The following is a 16,557-nucleotide window of genomic DNA, read 5'->3' as shown; positions in this document are numbered from 1 at the left end:
ATGCCTGTGGGTAAGAGTTTGCTAGGCTCTTGTTCTGGGGTACAAGGATGACCCTGACATGGACCTAGCCCTCAGGTGTTCCCCCTAAATAACGGACCCGTGAGATAAGCTTTGAGAGCCTGAAGGACTGTAGCAAGTGGTGGGGCTGGCATTGGAGGGCAGCCATGGCACCTGCTTCCCTGAAGTCTCAGTTTCCTCTCAAGGTGAGGATAAAGGCATCCACCTGGCCCAACTGAAGGGTCTGCAAAGCACAGGGCCGGACTGCAGCCACTGTCCATATTTGACAGTATTCTTCCTCATATTTTCTCCAAACAGGTTGGCTTGTTTGTTTATAGACATATTTGTAATAATGTACTTCTCTCTCCCTTTTTTTTTTTAACCGGTATATGCCCCTCTCACCGTTGTGGCCTCTCCCGTTGCGGAGCACAGGCTCCGGACGCGCAGGCTCAGCAGCCATGGCTCACGGGCCCAGCCCCTCCACAGCATGTGGGATCTTCCCGGACCAGGGCACGAACCCGTGTCCCCTGCATCGGCAGGCGGACTCTCAACCACTGCGCCACCAGGGAAGCCCTGTACTTCTAATATATATCGTGCATTTTGCTCATTTTACTTTCAGGAGCTATCACAAAAATTTTCAGTGCTATTAGGTAACCTTCGTATACATCTTATAACTATATTTTTCCATTTGAATGTGCTTATTTGTACAGTTGTGCAGGTTTCCATTTTCACTATTACAAATAACACCATCAAGAGCAGCTTGGTGCATACAACTTTTTCTGTATTGGGGAACATTTTCTTAGAAAGAATATCCCTAAAGTGGAACTAGTAGGTCAAGGAGGGACTCACTAAGGCCTGCTTCATTCATTCTTGCAGTGCCCAACACAGCTTCATTCTGAAATTGGTACCGGGTTCATTTGGTTCTCTCACTCCTGTGATTCTGGCCCGGGATCTTTAATCCTTTTGAATCAACAGACACTAATCTGGCCCTTCTGTTTCTTGGTTTTCAAAGGCCTTTTCGTGCCTGCTTGATGTTGCACAATTTAATGGCCGCCAGGCGACTTCCTGAGCTCTCTGCCACTTACAGGCCCTGAGCCTCGGACAAACTGGGCAGTTCAAGGCCGGCATGCTAGCAGAGAGGTGTAAGAGGGCAGAGGTAGACGGGGCTGGAGCTTGTTGGCAAAGAGTTTGGATTTTACTCAACGTGTTTAGGGAGACTTGGCTGTCATAAAGTTTCTGTGTTAAGAATATGACTCCGCTGAGTGGAAGATGGCCAGTGGGCAAGCATGGAAGCGGGGAGGCTGGCCAGAAAATCTGCTGGATGGCTTCTAGGATGGACACTGGCACATGCCGGTGTACCAGGCACAGGGCAGGCACTCAGTAAATGGTGGGACTGTTTCTGTCATGAGAAGGGATAGGGAAGGGTAACGAGCAGGTGTCCCCTCCCTCAGGGGGTCAGTGAGATGAGCAGTGGTCGTACCTGGACAGGGAGGGAAGTGAGTGGAAGTTGGTTCAACTGCCCTTTCAAGACATTGTTTGTAGGTGGTTCTGGGAGGGCCCGGACAATGGCGGCGGCACTTCGGTGATTGGGCAGGAAGGCAGGAAGTCGCATCTCTGCGCTACACGGATGAGCAAACGTCAGTCCCAAACAGTGGCTCAGGGGCCGCCGGCCTCCTGGTCATCTCCCACCAGCTCCCTCTCCCGTTCTTTGACGAGAACAATTATGCGTTCTCAATCTTACGTAAAGCGCGGGGCAAACTCAGCTGCAAGACAAGTCCCCGCACCTCTTCAGGGCGGCTGGCCGCAGCACCTGCCGGCCCACCGGAGAGCACCTGACGCTCTGATGAACAGGCCCCGCCCCCGCGCTCGGCCCCGCCCCTGCGGGGCGGTGGACGCTTCCGACTCCGCGGTGCGAGCTCCGCCCACAGCTCCCGGGGCCCCGCCCGTGGGCTGTCACTCGGGGCTCCGCCCCACTAGTGGGCGGAGCCTTCGCCCAGCCCTTTGGGCGCACGCTCGGCCTGCCCCTCCCGCGGCTCCGACCCGCCGGCGCCCACGTCCTCCCGGGAGCGCGCGCGCCGGTGCGGGTGCGTGCGTGAGCGTGCGTGAGCGTGCGCGCCCCCGCCGCCTCTGCCGGTGCTGCTCCCGCGCCCTCTGCCACTGCCCCCATCGCCGTCTCCGCTGCCGCCGCCGCCGCCGCCGAGTCCCGAGGCGCAGCCCCGGCTGAGGAGCGCGTCGGCCGGCTGCCCAGCAGCGCCGCGCAGGGAGGAGCGGAGCCGGCGGGCGGGCGGGCAGGCGGACAGGTGAGCTCGCGGCGGGCCGGTGGCCTCGCGTCAGGCCGGGCGGGCGGGCGGGGGTTCGGGGTGACGAGAGCGGAATGAGGAGGCGGGGGCGGGGCGCGAGATGAGGGTGACGGGGGGTGGGGTGAGGGGGTGCAGGGTGGCACGGCGCGGGGTGGCGGGGCCGCGCGCCAGGAGGCGGAAATGGCGACGACCCTCCCTCCCCCTTCCTTCCCCCCTCGGGACCGGGGGCGGCGGCGCGGCCGGAGGAGCGGCGGGAAGGCCCAGGCCGTGCGCCGCGGTCGGGCCACCGGGCCCGCGCTTGGGGGCGGCCAGAGACCCGACGTGCGGCAGCCAGGGCCCCCACCCCCCACCCCAGCGCAGCTCGCGCTCGGGGGCCGGGGTCTGCGCGGGGCGCCCCCGCCCCGGGGAGGGTCTTTGCGGTCCTGAGGGCCGAAAAGAGGGGCGCCGCCGGTCCAGCAGCCACGTAACCTGTGCCTGGGTCATTACGCTTATAGCTCGCGGAATTTAGCTTTGTTCCTTGACGCGCTGTAGATTAATCTCGCGGGTGAAAATCATCTGGTTTGTAAGAAAAAAATGTTTTCTCTGCTCGCGAGGACATCTGAAGCAGTGCCTTGTGTTGTAGTCTTACCGAGAGAGGGTTAGGAACTCATTCCCGTGGGTTCGAACTTGTTTGTGTTGAGCGGCTGGATCAGGGACTCGCTTTTTCATGTGCCTAAGAGATGAGTTCTCAAAATTCGCTCTGTTTTGCTCTGCAGGAAAAGAAGCAAAAGTTTCTGTTTCGGTTTTCAGGTTTAGGTGTGATAGGGGTCATAGACTGAGAGGTGCTGTCCTGGACACCTTTGTCCTTACTAGTTGTCTGTTTAAAAACTACCTTGCTGACATCGACAGTTATACTGCCCCGTCTTAAATCTGGTTGCCTGAAGGCAGAACTCCAGTCAAAGCTTCTGAGATTTTGTGTTCGTTTATTTGCTTCTCTCTTGTTAAACGTGGTGCTGAGTTTCAGGATCGAGGTGCCTGTCAGACTTTGAGAGATGAAACTGTGAGGCAGGACTTACGGGCTTTCAGAAACTTCCTGAGAGCGTGCAGCTCTCCTTCCACCTGTGTCAGGGTTGCGGGACTTGGGGCATCTCTGATGGCACGTGGCCAAGCCAGGGGCTGAGTGGCAGGTGCTTCCAGCAGCACGGGGCTCTGAGAGGCACACGTGTTGCAGGACCCCCATGCCTGGCCCCCTTGGCCCTGGTGAAGTCAGAGCAGCCAGGGGTTGTCCCGGTGAGCAGACACTAGAGAGGCACGTGGAGGAGACAAGGCCTTGCTGGGGGATCTCAGCTACGGAACCAGTGTGGCCTCGGATGGGGACCCTTGCGGGGCAGGGATGCCTGTCAGGCCACCCCCATCCTCTGTGACCAGTCTCCCTATCCCTGGCTCCCTGACTCACTCTGCGGGCCCCTCGCCACAGTGGCCTCTTTGCCAGGCTCTTAACAGACTCCTGTGCTCCGTCCCTGGCTCTACCCAGATCACTGGCGCCCTCACCCTTAGGCTCCGGGAGGGCAGGACTTCCCTTACAGCTTTACCTGGAATTTCAGCTCGCCACTTCCTGTTTCCTGTCTCCCTTTCCTGCTTAGTTTTCCCACAGCACTTCATTCTTCTAATGTCCTGTTTAATATATTTATTATACTTAACGTTTTACTGTGAGGTGAAGTCCACAGGGAGGCTGTTTTGTGCAAAGAACGGTGGCTGGCACGTACTGCGTGTCCAGGAAGTACTGTTGGAATGAATGGAAGTGATGATTGTAGTAGCAGCTGTGCAATACAGTGACCGTGTCACTGGAAAGTCATTGTGGCTGAGTACTGAGCACTGTGGCTGGGCTCTGAGGGAGGTGTGTGGCAAGTCACCTCCCCTTTGGGAAAGGACAGCCAGTTAAGAGGAAGATCAGAAAGGTACTAGGATCTCCCTGTAAATCTTTTTGCAACTTTTAGTATATAGTTAGTGCAAAATAAAAAGTTTTTTGTCAGATCTACCACTGGTAATAATGCTTTTAGAAATTTTGTCTTTGATTAACCCCCCAGAAAGTAAAACCCACATGCTAGTCCCAAATACTCAGTGACATTTGTTATGTTTTGTTTATAAATTTATTTATTTGTTTGTTTGTTGCATCGGGTCTCAGTTGCGGCATGCAGGCTCTTCGTTGCGGTGTTCCGTCTTCTCTCTAGTTGTGGCGCGCAGGCTCCAGAGCGCGTGGGCTCTATAGTTGCGGCACACGCGGTCTCTGGTTGTGGCACGCAGGCTTAGTTGCCCCGCGGCACGTGGGATCATAGTTCCCTGACCAGGGATCGAACCGGCGTCCCCTGCATTGCAAGACCGATTCTTAACCACTGGACCACCTGGGAAGTCCCGACATTTGTCGATTAAATGGGTGAGGTGGAGTAATCTGTTGGAACCACGTGAAAGTGAGCTGTTCTGAGGCCTGCTCTGAATCCTGATGTGTGACTGAAGGACTCAAGTCATTTCCAGAACCTTCACTCAGAGTGAATTTATGTTCTTGGTTTTTCATTGTATTAACGTGGTGCTGGGACTGAACAGATACTGCATGTTTCTTGGCCCTTTGTGTTCTTGAGTCCCCCTCACTCGTGGAGGAAGGATGGCTCTGTGCTCAGTGCTGAGCTACCCTGGAGACGTGTGCTTTTTGCTCAGTCTCAGACCTGGAACTTGAGGCCAGGCCTCTGCACTGGTTCCTGTGCTGACCGACCTGACACCACCAGGCAGAATCCCTAGCAGGCTGCTGCTGACCGTGCATCTCAGAGCCCAGGTGTGACGTGCTTGCCTTGGTCCTGGGCTGGAGAAGATGCTCCGTAGGTGTGGGATGAATGACTAAAATTGAGGCTGGGAGGCTGGAGTAAGGAGACGAGGTGGAATTTTATTTAAGGTGGGACTTTGCTTTTAAAGTCAGGAAATAAAATGAGCATGATTTTTTAAAAACATTTTTATTGGGGTATAATTGATTTACAAATGATTCTTTTTCTTTTTTTTTTGACCACACTGCACAGCATGTGGGATCTTAGCTCCCCAACTAGGGATTGAACCCTGGGCTCCCTGCAGTGGAGGCCTAGAGTCTTACCCACTGGACCGCCAGGGAAGCCCCAAAATGGCATGATAGACACAGATATAATCACCCTTGAAAAATTCCTTTACTCTTTTCTAAAGTACTTTGTACCAGGTTTGGAGCATACAGTGCTGTAGGCAAACCATATGTCTCAGCCAGAGGGCAGCCAGTTTCCCAGTAAGGAAACAGACCCTGTGTCTTCAGGGGACAGGTGTGGAAGGTGACGGCCTCCTCTTGCCCAGGAGGTGGACAGGAGACTGTTGGCTCTTGACGGTGCTCCCCATGCAGTAGTTAAAACTGCAGTGCTCCCCAAATGGGGCTTGTTTTTATGTTCTTATTGGACGGTCAGATCAGAGCATTCTTCAGCTGCAGACTCATCTCCTGCTCTGTCACAGTCCTTCCCTGTCTGTGTGTCAGCAGAATCTGTACTAGACTTTCCTTCCTGAGAGAGGACGAGACTCGGGCTCACATGATGGGGCCCCACTAAGATGAGGGTCATGGTACCTGCCCTTACTGCCTGTTGGGGGAGTACAGGAGATGGTAAGTGGGAAGGTCTGTCATCAACTGCTTCCTAAGTTTAAGTGACAAAGATGCTGAAAAATGACAGTAGTCATATTTTATGAAAATGCTATCCCTCATTTAAGAGAAGGAACTGTTGGGACTTCCCTGGTGCCCCAGTGGTTAAAACTCCAAGCTTCCAGTGCAGGGGGCGTGGGTTTGATCCCTGGTCGGGGGATCTAAGATCCCACATGCCGCGCGGTGCAGCCAAAAAAAAAAAAAAGAGAGAGAGAGAACTGTTAATGCTTTTACTGTGCTGATAGCAAGGCCAGTGCTCAGGTAGTGACATCCCCTGAAGAGGATTAACAGCAGCCTGTTATTGGTCACTCGAAATTCAACCCAGAGGATTTAAGGATTAGATCACCAAACAATTCTTACTTTTGATTTTGTCTTTCGTTGTCTTTGCATTAATTTTGTTAGAGGCCGTTGTATGGGTGAAATGGTATGTTCTCTTGGTTATTAGTACTTGCAGACATTTAATAGGTTTTGGTCTTTAGCAGGTAAGAGTTGTTTTAAATTCTAAGAGTTTTGCAAACATATTGGTAGGTCACATTGAAATTGCAGAAAAGAAGTACAGAATCTCATTCTCCAAAGAGAGAGGGTGTAGTGAGACCATGCATTCAGTGGGTGTCACTGAAAATGCCTTCGTAAGTGGTTTGCTTTTCAAGGGTTGTCCGTATACATCGAAGGTCCACTTCCCTCCAAAATCATACTCCATTGTAGGTGTATCTACAGCACTGGTTTTTAGAACTTAGTTCTGTGGCAGAAACCGTAGTCTTTTTTTCCTGACATTAAACCCGACTAATATTTTCAAATTTTGTGATGCATTGTGAGTGATCAGTGAATATTTCTAGAATGTATGAGTGTAAATGAACCTCGTTCATCATCATGAGTTACTTATAATTTAATATATATTTTTTTATTTTTGGCTGTATTGGGTCTTCATTGCTGTGCGCAGGCTTTCTCTGGTTGCAGTGAGCTGAGGCTACTCTTCTTTGCAGTGCGTGGGCTTCTCATTGTCATGGCTTCTCTCGTTGCAGAGCACGGGCTCTAGGCGCATGGGCTTCAGTAGTTGTGAGCGCAGGCTCAGTAGTTGTGGCGCACAGGCTTAGTTGCTCCACGGCATGTGGGATCTTCCCGGGCCAGGGATCGAGCCTGTGTCCCCTGCATTGGCAGGCGGATTCTTAACCACTGCACCACCAGGGAAGCTCCGAATTACTTATAATTTTATTGTGCTTTTAATTTCTCTGCACTGAACATGTAACACCAGAAAACATGGCGGTGTACACGGTGAAGTGTGCAGTCATTTGGCGTCTCCATTGCTGTGTTCTGAGGAATTCTGTGCCAGTTGGTTATAAAGATGCAAGCCTGGAAGTCAGAGGATTGGAATGCTGACTTGCTACCCTGCCGGCTGAGCCCCGCCCTGGCTATCTCTGGGATGGCCAGCCCCTTTCTTAGAGAGCTCTCTCTGCCCTTCGTCTCTGTTCTTTTCACTGGGTGGAGTGAAATGTGTTACAGTGAAGCCATCAGAACTGAGTTATCCTGTACTGTCTGGCCCTGTGGTGCTTCAGAGGCAATGAATTCGGGCGCTGGGGGTCCAAGACCATAGGCTCCGCGTCACAGCCCCGACTGCGCTGGACCGGGCTCTGCAGAGGGAGCATGTGCCACTGCCTGGCTTTTAGTTTTTTCCTTCTGTTATTGGAAGGGATTAGCACAGCAGATGTTTGGTTTGTAGTTAGGTGGTCTCAGTGAATCTTCCTTGACTGAAAAGGAGTGTCTTTAACTGTGAGAGGGTTTCTCTAAGATAAATAATGAAAAATTCTAGGTCAGAGAATACAGACTTGATTATTTTTGCCATATATTGCTAAATTTGTATTTCCTCCGGCAGTGTGTGTCTTTTCTTCTTCACCTACACAGGATTTTGACACTTTATATTTTGCTGCTAATTTAGCTACTGCTGTAGGGTTTGATAATAAAATGTGAGATTTTTTTCAGCCAGTTGCAATAAATTTTGCTGTGTCCTTTAAAATAAGAATTTTAAGTAAGTTAAGAAATAAAGAGTGATAATTTAGTGATAAATAGGCTTTTTAAGATGCGTGAGACCAGGCCACATCTGGTTTTTTGGTTTTTTTTTAATTGAAAAAGAAGTTGTATTCTGGGTAACAGTTTTTACTGGACTGTATTTACCTGATACTTCGAATCATGAGGCTCATCACAAGTAAAGCTGAAATATTTTAACGCAATTTAATGGCCCAGTTTCATTTTGAGATGAAACTAGAACGTCTGCAATTTAAGGATTGTCTATGAAGTATTTCTTAACTTGTCGAAGCATAGTTGTCTGTTGGAAACAGTTTGTTTTCTTCTAAAATTCGCTTAGAGGATGCCTCCCCTCCCCCTACGGCAAACCCTCTGAAGCAGTCTGCTTGCGAGCAGGCCAGGGTTGCTAAATACGCATCCGCCGTAATCCCCAGGACAGCCGTGCAAGGTAGCTGTTATCCAATCGTGTGGATATTTTCTCTGGTATGAAAGTGTGGTATTGAAGAATAAGCACAAGTAATGCTGTCACACACCTTAAAATGACAACACGGAATTTACCTCTTAAAATGCTGTTTCTGTTGGTGACGTTTTCTCTTGCATCATCCTGCCTGGTTGGGTGACCCTAACTGACTGTTACCAACAGCATCCTTCTCCCTGGTGTGTAGTATCCACGTGACTCCCACACTTGTTTCACCTGCCCCTGTCCTTTCTTTTATAAAAATTGATTCGTGACAAGGGTAACTGTAACCCATTATCTGAAGGGGCTGTCCTGGTGGCCGAGTAGGCCAGCCTGTCCAGCCAGCTCCTAACACCATCTCATCCTCACTCAGGCTGGTGGACTGCAGTGCACGTAGGCGTTAGGGGCACTCTTGGACTTGCTCTCCTCTGGGGGAGCTGTGCAAACCTTCATAAGTGTGATCTACCTTTTACTTGTGGCATTCCTTAAACTGCTCACAGAGTCGCAGTGTCGTGAGGCAGACCTGTCACTTCATCAGACCCCCCTGCTGCTCCCTGGAGTGGGCAGGGGTCTTTGTCCTTTCCTCACCCCAGAATGACCATCCAGCTTACGAACAGCTCGCCTCTTTGGTCACAGGGGCAGAGCGTGTTTCAGTGAGCAGCAGCTCGGTACAGCCTTACCTGATTAGATGCCTGCCCTGTAAAGCCTTGAAGACAGGACTTTTCCTATATTTTTAAAAGGCAAACGACAATAAGGCAAATCAGTGAAGTACGGATTTTACATCTAAAATGTATGCAACAATAATTAATATTAGTGTTCAAGCTGAGAGTCAAATAAAGTATAACCTACATAACTTTTATTCACCATTATAAACTTTGTATGTGTATATATTTTAGTTTAAAAACACAGTAAAGGGTTAATACAGTACCTTATTTAGATAAGGCTTGTAGGTTAGTACAAGAAAATAAGTTATTTGTGCTCAGGGCAGGGAAAAATTACTCCGCTTTGTGACATGGTTACCGAGAATCTGTCGAATTGTACAGCACTTGGAGTCAGGTGTGAACCTGCATCCCAGTCCTGCTGACCCCTGGCACAGAGGCCTCCAGATGAGCCCGTTTCTGGGCCTTAGTCTTCTCATCTGCAAGTTGGAGGCAGTAACAGTAACGGCTCGTGTAAATCTTGTACCCGGCACTGTTCTCTACATTTCACACGACTCGATCACGGACACACTGTGCCAGGCTGTCTGCAGCCCCGCTGGACGAAGAGGACATGAAGCTGTTGAGTAACTGCCCAGGTCACTGAGCCCATGTGTCGCAGAGCCAGGCTCCAGCCCAGCCAGGTATCACCCCCTGGGCTGGGCACCTGCCCCACAGGCTTCTTGGTCCGGAGCATGCGTGCCCCTAAGTGCCTGCACATGGTAAGCACTCCCGAGGTCGTAGGCACCATGCTGGTAAAATTACAGCAGTAATCGTAAGTTCTGTCACCAGTACAGCTGTGATAGCATGTGCAATGCGTGTGTCTTGACACGCTTCTGACATCAGGCGTCGCTCTACACTTGGCTCGTCCTGGGGTAATTCGTGCAGCTCATACTTGATTTAGTACTAGAATGGTTGGTTTTGGTCATCGTTGCAGGGTCCATTGCTTCATCAGAGGCAGTCAGTCCAGCAGTGGGAACCCTGGCGGCCCCCTCCCCAGGGCTTTCACATGGGGCAGCCCTGGCTGGGGCGTCCCAGCGCAGCGCGGTTTCCAGTGGATGCGTTTCGGGACACATTCCTGCTGGAGACACGGAAGACGTCGTGGCTGCATCTGCTGCGTTTGATGAACTTCGACCCGCTATGTGTATCTTAGGCTTCTGCTCATTCTGGAGTTGGAGCGTCCAGTCCCCTCGCTGGGGGCGGAGCTGCCCCCAAGCTGGTGGGTCGTTGGGTTGTCAGTGTCACACACTGCACTGCTCTGAGCCTGTGGGCTCTCCCGGGAGCGTTAAGTAGGTCTCTTAGCCTACGTGCTTCTGTGTGACCGTGACTTTGTTCACAAGTATTTTCATGTGATATTCAAAGTTGAGGATTTGAATGTCGTGATGGTCTCTAGATAGTGAGAAATCCTTCCTGGTAAACATTCACGAGAGTGGACTTGCACCTGGTTGCCAGTCAGCGTTACGCCCTTTCTGTCACGATACAGATACCTCCGGTTCTCCAGTCTATCTGCTGATCCGCAGGCCTGGTCCGCGGAGGGCCAGGGGCGGCAGGTGGCTGCCTGGGTTGAAGGGTGCCTGTGACTTCAGTACCTGAGGTTGTAGGGGTTGTGAGGTTGGAACACCAACACCCAGAAAGCTCCCGTGCTCATTACTTTTATAAGAAATACTTTTGCCTTCCACTGTCTCGTTTCATATTTAGCTTTGAGAAGATGTTAAGGTTTTCTGGAAATGTTTGGCCATAGCACTGGTCTTCCTAGAATCCCTTTCTTCAGCCTTGTGCATCGGTGAGTACCTGTTGGCCCCAGTGCTGTGATGATGGAAATGTCACCTGTGTCTGTCGGTCATGTTCTGGTGTCAGGGTTCCAGCTTGTTTTAGGCGCGCTTTACACAGAGGCAGCGTCGCCCTGTTGTTTGCACCTCAGGGATGCTGGGCAGGCAGGACCAGGAGGGCCGGCTCGGAAGTGGGGCTCTCCCGTCCACATTGGGCCACAGGCAGCCTCCGCTCTGAGTCACAGGCTTTTGAGAATGTTCAGTGTTTTTTTTGACTCTCCTTGTATTCAGACACATAGTTAGAGTTGTTTTGCTCAACTTCTGACCTTTTCCTTTTGACTGACTGTATGTAAGCATTAGTTTATGAAAGAAAATCCTTATTTGGTTTCTGGACGTAAGTCACTACTGATAAAATTAATTCCATAGACCTTACTGAATGCTCGGCCGGTACTGGGGCAGTCGCTCAGTTTATACCTCATAAGGGCTTAGGGTGCGGCCATGCTGGGGCCTTTCAGCTGCCCCGGGGGTGTCTGCTGAGCCCTTGCTGGTCAGCCTTGTGCTCCCTCTGTGAGGGCCGAGGGTTCAGTGTCTTTAGTACTGGAATACATGCTCTTTTTGTGACCAAGCATTGTGCTTATTGTTAGGTGAAAGTGCTACTTAGTTACTGTTCTTTGGTAGGCTGGCCGGTCTGCCTGGGGTTTAGACCCATTCTCTCTGGTGCTTTGATGATTGGCGGGGAGCCCTTCTTAAACACGGATCCGTTTGACTCTAATGCTCTCTCTTTGTCTTAAGGCTTGGCATCACTATTGCTTTTTATTTTTCTTAGAATTAAGGAAGAAAGATGGCATCTTTAGGGGTTCTTCTATTTTCCTGAAGAATTTAGGAATTCTTTACGTTTGGAATTCATTTTAAGTCAGGAGTAAAGGGAACGGACGACTGTGAGACTCAGCATCGTCCCTTTTACCCCTTCCATGTTTGTTGACTCTTGCTTATAATTCTTCAGATATGTCTGTGGAGGCCATTGGTGGCCGTTTCCTTCTACTCTGCAGTGTATTAATCTTTTCCTTCTGGAACAGATAATGAGTTCGGAGTCATGCATTCAAACCACTGGTTTTCCACCGTGTTCTGAGTGTGTCCCCAGCACCGGTAGGAGTTGGCCCTCCTGAGGGGGTGAAGTGCTCCAGACCCAGCTGGTTCTTTTTTTTTTTCCCCCTAATATTTATTTATTTATTTATTTATTTGGCTGCTCTGGGTCTTAGTTGCAGCATGCATGCGGGATCTAGTTCCCTGACCAGGGGTTGAACCTGGGTCCCCTGCATTGGGAGCGCGGAGTCTTAGCCACTGGACCACCAGGGAAGCCCCCACGCCCCCAGCTGTTTCTTGAATGTCCTTTTTCCAAGGTTCATCATGGATTTTAAATGACGCTTCCTTCAAAGGAGAGAGGTCAGCTGTCTTTGGAACACCAGTTGTACTCTGTCTTTAGTATCTTTATTTTCAGTGAAGTTTTTCTTCTGTGGGGCCAGGCCCCAAGTGTGGGAGGCTATGCAGCCGTGCCCGCACCGGGCTGCACCCCATCCCCTCCCCGAGGTGCTGGCTCACGGTCACTGAATCGCACCTTATGGCTGTGTCCCGACCCATCACCTGGCGGATCCCCTGTTCCTTCTGTCCTGACCCGACGTAGCAGCGTCTCTGTCCTCCTGTCCCAGCGTAGCTGCGCTTACCCCTTGTCCCCTGTGTGACAGGACTTGGTCCTGCGCCATCAGCAGCATGCGTTGTCCTCTCGCTAACTGCAGGGGGTCGGCCTTTCTTCCTTTCTTCCCTTCTCCTCCTCTGACTTTCATTTGTCCTTTTACTTCTACACTGTCGAGAGAAATTTACATTGTGTTTTGTAAACATAAAGGTGCTTGTCTGTAAGTTTATTGCTGAAAATCCATAACTTGTTTGCGTTATTCCCACTTGTGGAAACCACGTTCCTTACAGAGCCTGGACCCTGATCTGATGACGTTTTCTTCCTAGAGTAGTGCCTCTCTCTCCCCAGGTTCCTAACAGCCTTTTTCTTACATTATTAGCCTTTTTCTTAACTTCTGTATTTTCAGACTACCCATGATACGGTGTATTATCGTTGTGGCCTGGAACTTTCTTTACTCCGGGCACTCTGTCCTCCTACCCCTGGCAACACAGCGGCTTTCAAGGCTGCCTGTCCAGCCACGTTCCTGCGATGACCAGCAGCGGGCAGGGCGGCTGGAGCACCTCCATGGCAGCCCTGGAAACCTCTGCATCTCGGAGGGGCATCCCCAGAGACAGTGAGAGGCCCTGGTGTGGCCTTCCCACCACGGCCTGTCCCCAGGGGACACAGGGGGCAAACCTGTCTGCACACCAGGAGGTGTGGCTCATGGGATTACCCGCTCATCGCTTTTATTTTATTTATTTTTTTATGTTTTAGTTTTATGGTCCCGAGGCGTGTGGGATCTTAGCTCCCCGACTAGGGATCGAACCCACACCCTCTGCATTGGAAGGCGAAGTCTTAACCACTGGACCGCCAGGGGAGTCTCTGTTCATTGCTTTTAAACCCACCTTGTCTTTGTAATGGATGCTTGTATTAAAATATGATTGTTTTAAGTATTATTTAATGATGTGTGTAGAAGTAACAGAATTTGTAGCTTTTGTAAAAATTTTTGAGACTGCCTCAGGTAATTTTGGAGGTTTTTGAATAAAGTACTCTCAGAATGGAACCAGATAGAGAGTCCTCACCACCACCCATAATCCTCCCCTGTGGAAGTTAGAGTGCACCTGCAGGTCCCAGGGGAAGACTGGACATGCTGTGGGGGCGTCTGGGACTTCGGGGCTGGCATTGCTCAGACGAGTGATGCTGGTCTGTGTCTCATGCTGGGCCCAGGTTAACCCCAGATGGAGCGGATGACCTGTGGGTGACAAAACTTTAGAATAAAGTGTAGGAGAATTCGCTTTGGATTTTGGGATGGAGAGGATTTATTGAACAAAAAAGAGAAAAAATACGTTCACACAGATTTGATATATTCAGTTACATTAAATTGTGAGAGGGAATTCCCTGGCAGTCCAGTGGTTAGGACTCCGCGCTTCCACTGCAGGGGGCACGGGTTCAATCCCTGGTCAGGGAACTAAGATCCCGCATGCTGTGCAGTGTGGCCAAAAAAAAAAGAAAAAGTGAGAGATCTGTTGCATGATAATGTGCAAATAGGTAACACTACCCAAGTGTACACGTAGGAGTGGTTAAGGTGGTCAGTCCTATAGTTTTTACCACAATAGAAAAATGTATGAACTTGTGTTCATGATAAGTGAAAAGAGATGGGTGGGAAATCGGGAAGGCTGGGGGCGCCCATCATTGTGGGGTGTGGTCATCTGGGTAGCGGTTGGCCTGCCCCTTCTCTGGGACCCTAAAGTTCCACTTGTAGGTACACACCCTACAACAGTTCTTCCTAATCTGTTTGTGGTGAAGGACCAGATTTTATTTGTTTTCATTTCCATTGTGTCACAGGCTGATACTTTTGTAAACTACAATGAAAATGACTAGCTAGAAGAATAAGTTGCAAACAAAACAAAAAAATGCAAGCCCAGATATTTTTCTTTTTACGTTTTTAAAATAAACATACAGTAAAATTGACCTTTTTTTTTGATGTACGGTTCTCTTGAGTTTTAATACATAGAGATTTGTGTAACCATCACCCTGCTCAGGCTGTGGAACACGCTCATCCGTACCCACCCCCCACGCCCACAGCATCCACTGTTCTGCTCTCTGTAGGTATAGCTGTCTTTTCAAGAATGTCACGTACATGGAATCATAGAGCTTCTAGCCTCTGCGGCCAGCCTCTCTCACTCAGCCCAGTGTTACTGAGAATCCTCCACGTTGTGTGATGGACGCTTCGTTCCTTTCTGCTGCCGAGTGGTGCTCCATTGTGTTCACCTTCCAATTTGTTATCCTTTCACAGGGACATATGTGTTGTTTCTGGGTTTAGCGATTATAAATATTCATGTACAGGTTTTCCATGTGAACATTAATTCCCGTTCCTCTTGAATAAATGCTCAGGAGCGGGATGGCTGGGTCACGTGAAAGCCTGTCTTTAACTTTATAGGAAACTTCCAGCTCTCTTCCAGAGTGGCTGCCCCGTTTGGTGTGCCACCAGCAGTGTACGGGTCTAGCCACTGGGTGTTGTCTGTTTATTTTTTAAGCCATTCTGATACATATGTAGCGGTATCTCATTGTAGTTTGAAGTTGCATTTCCCAAATGGGTAGAGATGTTGAGTATCTTCTCCTGTGCTTATTTGCTATTGCTTTGACAGTTGGGTAAGTTTTGCTGTCAACTTCTGCCCTTAGCACTAACCTGAGCTGGCAGGGCATCACCCCGTGCCCGGCACTGCCCTAGAGAAACTGTAGGTGGGAATTGCTCAGAAGGTTCAGAGGACCCCAGTAATAGCAAAACCTGGGAATGACCAGGCATCTTCCAGTAGAAGAATGGACTGACAAGTTGTGGCCTGTTCCCAAAATGGAATTTGTCCAGTACTAGGAATGAGTGAATTATAGATATATCCAGCAATTTGGGAGAATCTTAGAAATATATTGAGTTTCAAAAACAAGTCACGGGCCAAAAAAAACAAGTCCCAGAAGGCTGCATACACAGTGTTAAGACCATTTGTTTTTTAAACAAGGTCTTATTTATTTATTTACTTGTGGATGCATTGGGTCTTCATTGCTGCACATGGGCTTTCTCTAATCGTGGCAAGGGGGGCTACTCTTCGTTGCGGTGCGCGGGCTTCTCATTGCTGTGGCTTCTCTTGTTGCAGAGCACAGGCTCTAGGCGCACGGGCTTCAGTAGTTGTGGCTCGCGGGCTCTAGAGCGCAGGCTCAGTAGTTATGGCACATGGGCTTAGTTGCTCCGTGGCATGTGGGATCTTCCCGGACTGGGGCTCAAACCCGTGCATTGGCAGGCGGAGTCTCCCCGCCCGCCCCCCGCCCCCTCCATACGCGGGCCTCTCACTGCTGTAGCCCCTCCCGTCGCGAAGCACAGGCTCCGGACGTGCAGGCTCAGCGGCCACGGCTCACGGGCCCAGCCGCTCCGCGGCATGTGGGATCTTCCCAGACCGGGGCACGAACCCGTGTCCCCTGAATCGGCAGGCAGACTCTCAACCACTGTGCCACCAGGGAAGCCCAACAGGTGGATTCTTAACCACTGTGCCACCAGGGAAGCCCAAGACCATTTTTTTAAGCTGAAAAAATTAAAACTAAATAGTGTTTAGGGAGAAACATATGAGGTAAATTTCTTTAAACAAGTGATTGTAATAAACATTGCTTCAGGGTAATGTATATGGGGAGAATGCAGGAAGTTTCAAAATTATTGGTAATTTTCTAGTTTTTAAATTGAAGGATGGGATCATGGTGTTTATCATGATGCATCATGACTTATATGTGCCATATCTTCCTTTCTGTGTATCAAATATTATATAAAATATTTAAAACAGAACCAAGGGACTTCGCTGGTGGCTCAGTGGATAAGACTCTGCACTCCCAGTGCAGGGGGCCCAGGTTCGCTCCCTGGTCAGGGAACTAGACCCCACATGCATGCTGCAACTAAGAGTTTGCATGCCACAACTGAGGAGCTCACGTGCTGCA

The 16,557-nt window shown here is 50.2% G+C and overlaps 1 protein-coding gene across 4 annotated transcripts in view; it reads left to right on the top strand.

Moving 5' to 3' along the window:
• Nucleotides 1-2,106: 2,106 nt before the first annotated feature.
• The window catches only part of DNAJC5 (DnaJ heat shock protein family (Hsp40) member C5), a 30,884-nt gene continuing 16,433 nt past the window's right edge, over nucleotides 2,107-16,557 (top strand). For 3 of the 4 annotated variants that reach the window (XR_013831541.1, XM_079944431.1, XM_079944433.1), the window contains exon 1: nucleotides 2,107-2,297. The gene's annotated coding sequence lies outside the window, so the exon portion shown is untranslated. Of the gene's footprint in view, nucleotides 2,298-2,453; nucleotides 2,776-16,557 lie in introns of those variants that run through there. The other variant, XM_079944432.1, reaches the window with a different exon arrangement.

This window comes from Stenella coeruleoalba (genome assembly GCF_951394435.1).
Source record: "Stenella coeruleoalba genome assembly, chromosome: 15".
NCBI lineage: Eukaryota > Metazoa > Chordata > Mammalia > Artiodactyla > Delphinidae > Stenella > Stenella coeruleoalba.
The sequence above is the reverse complement of the archived record's forward strand: the minus strand, read 5'-3'. Positions and strand labels throughout refer to the sequence as shown.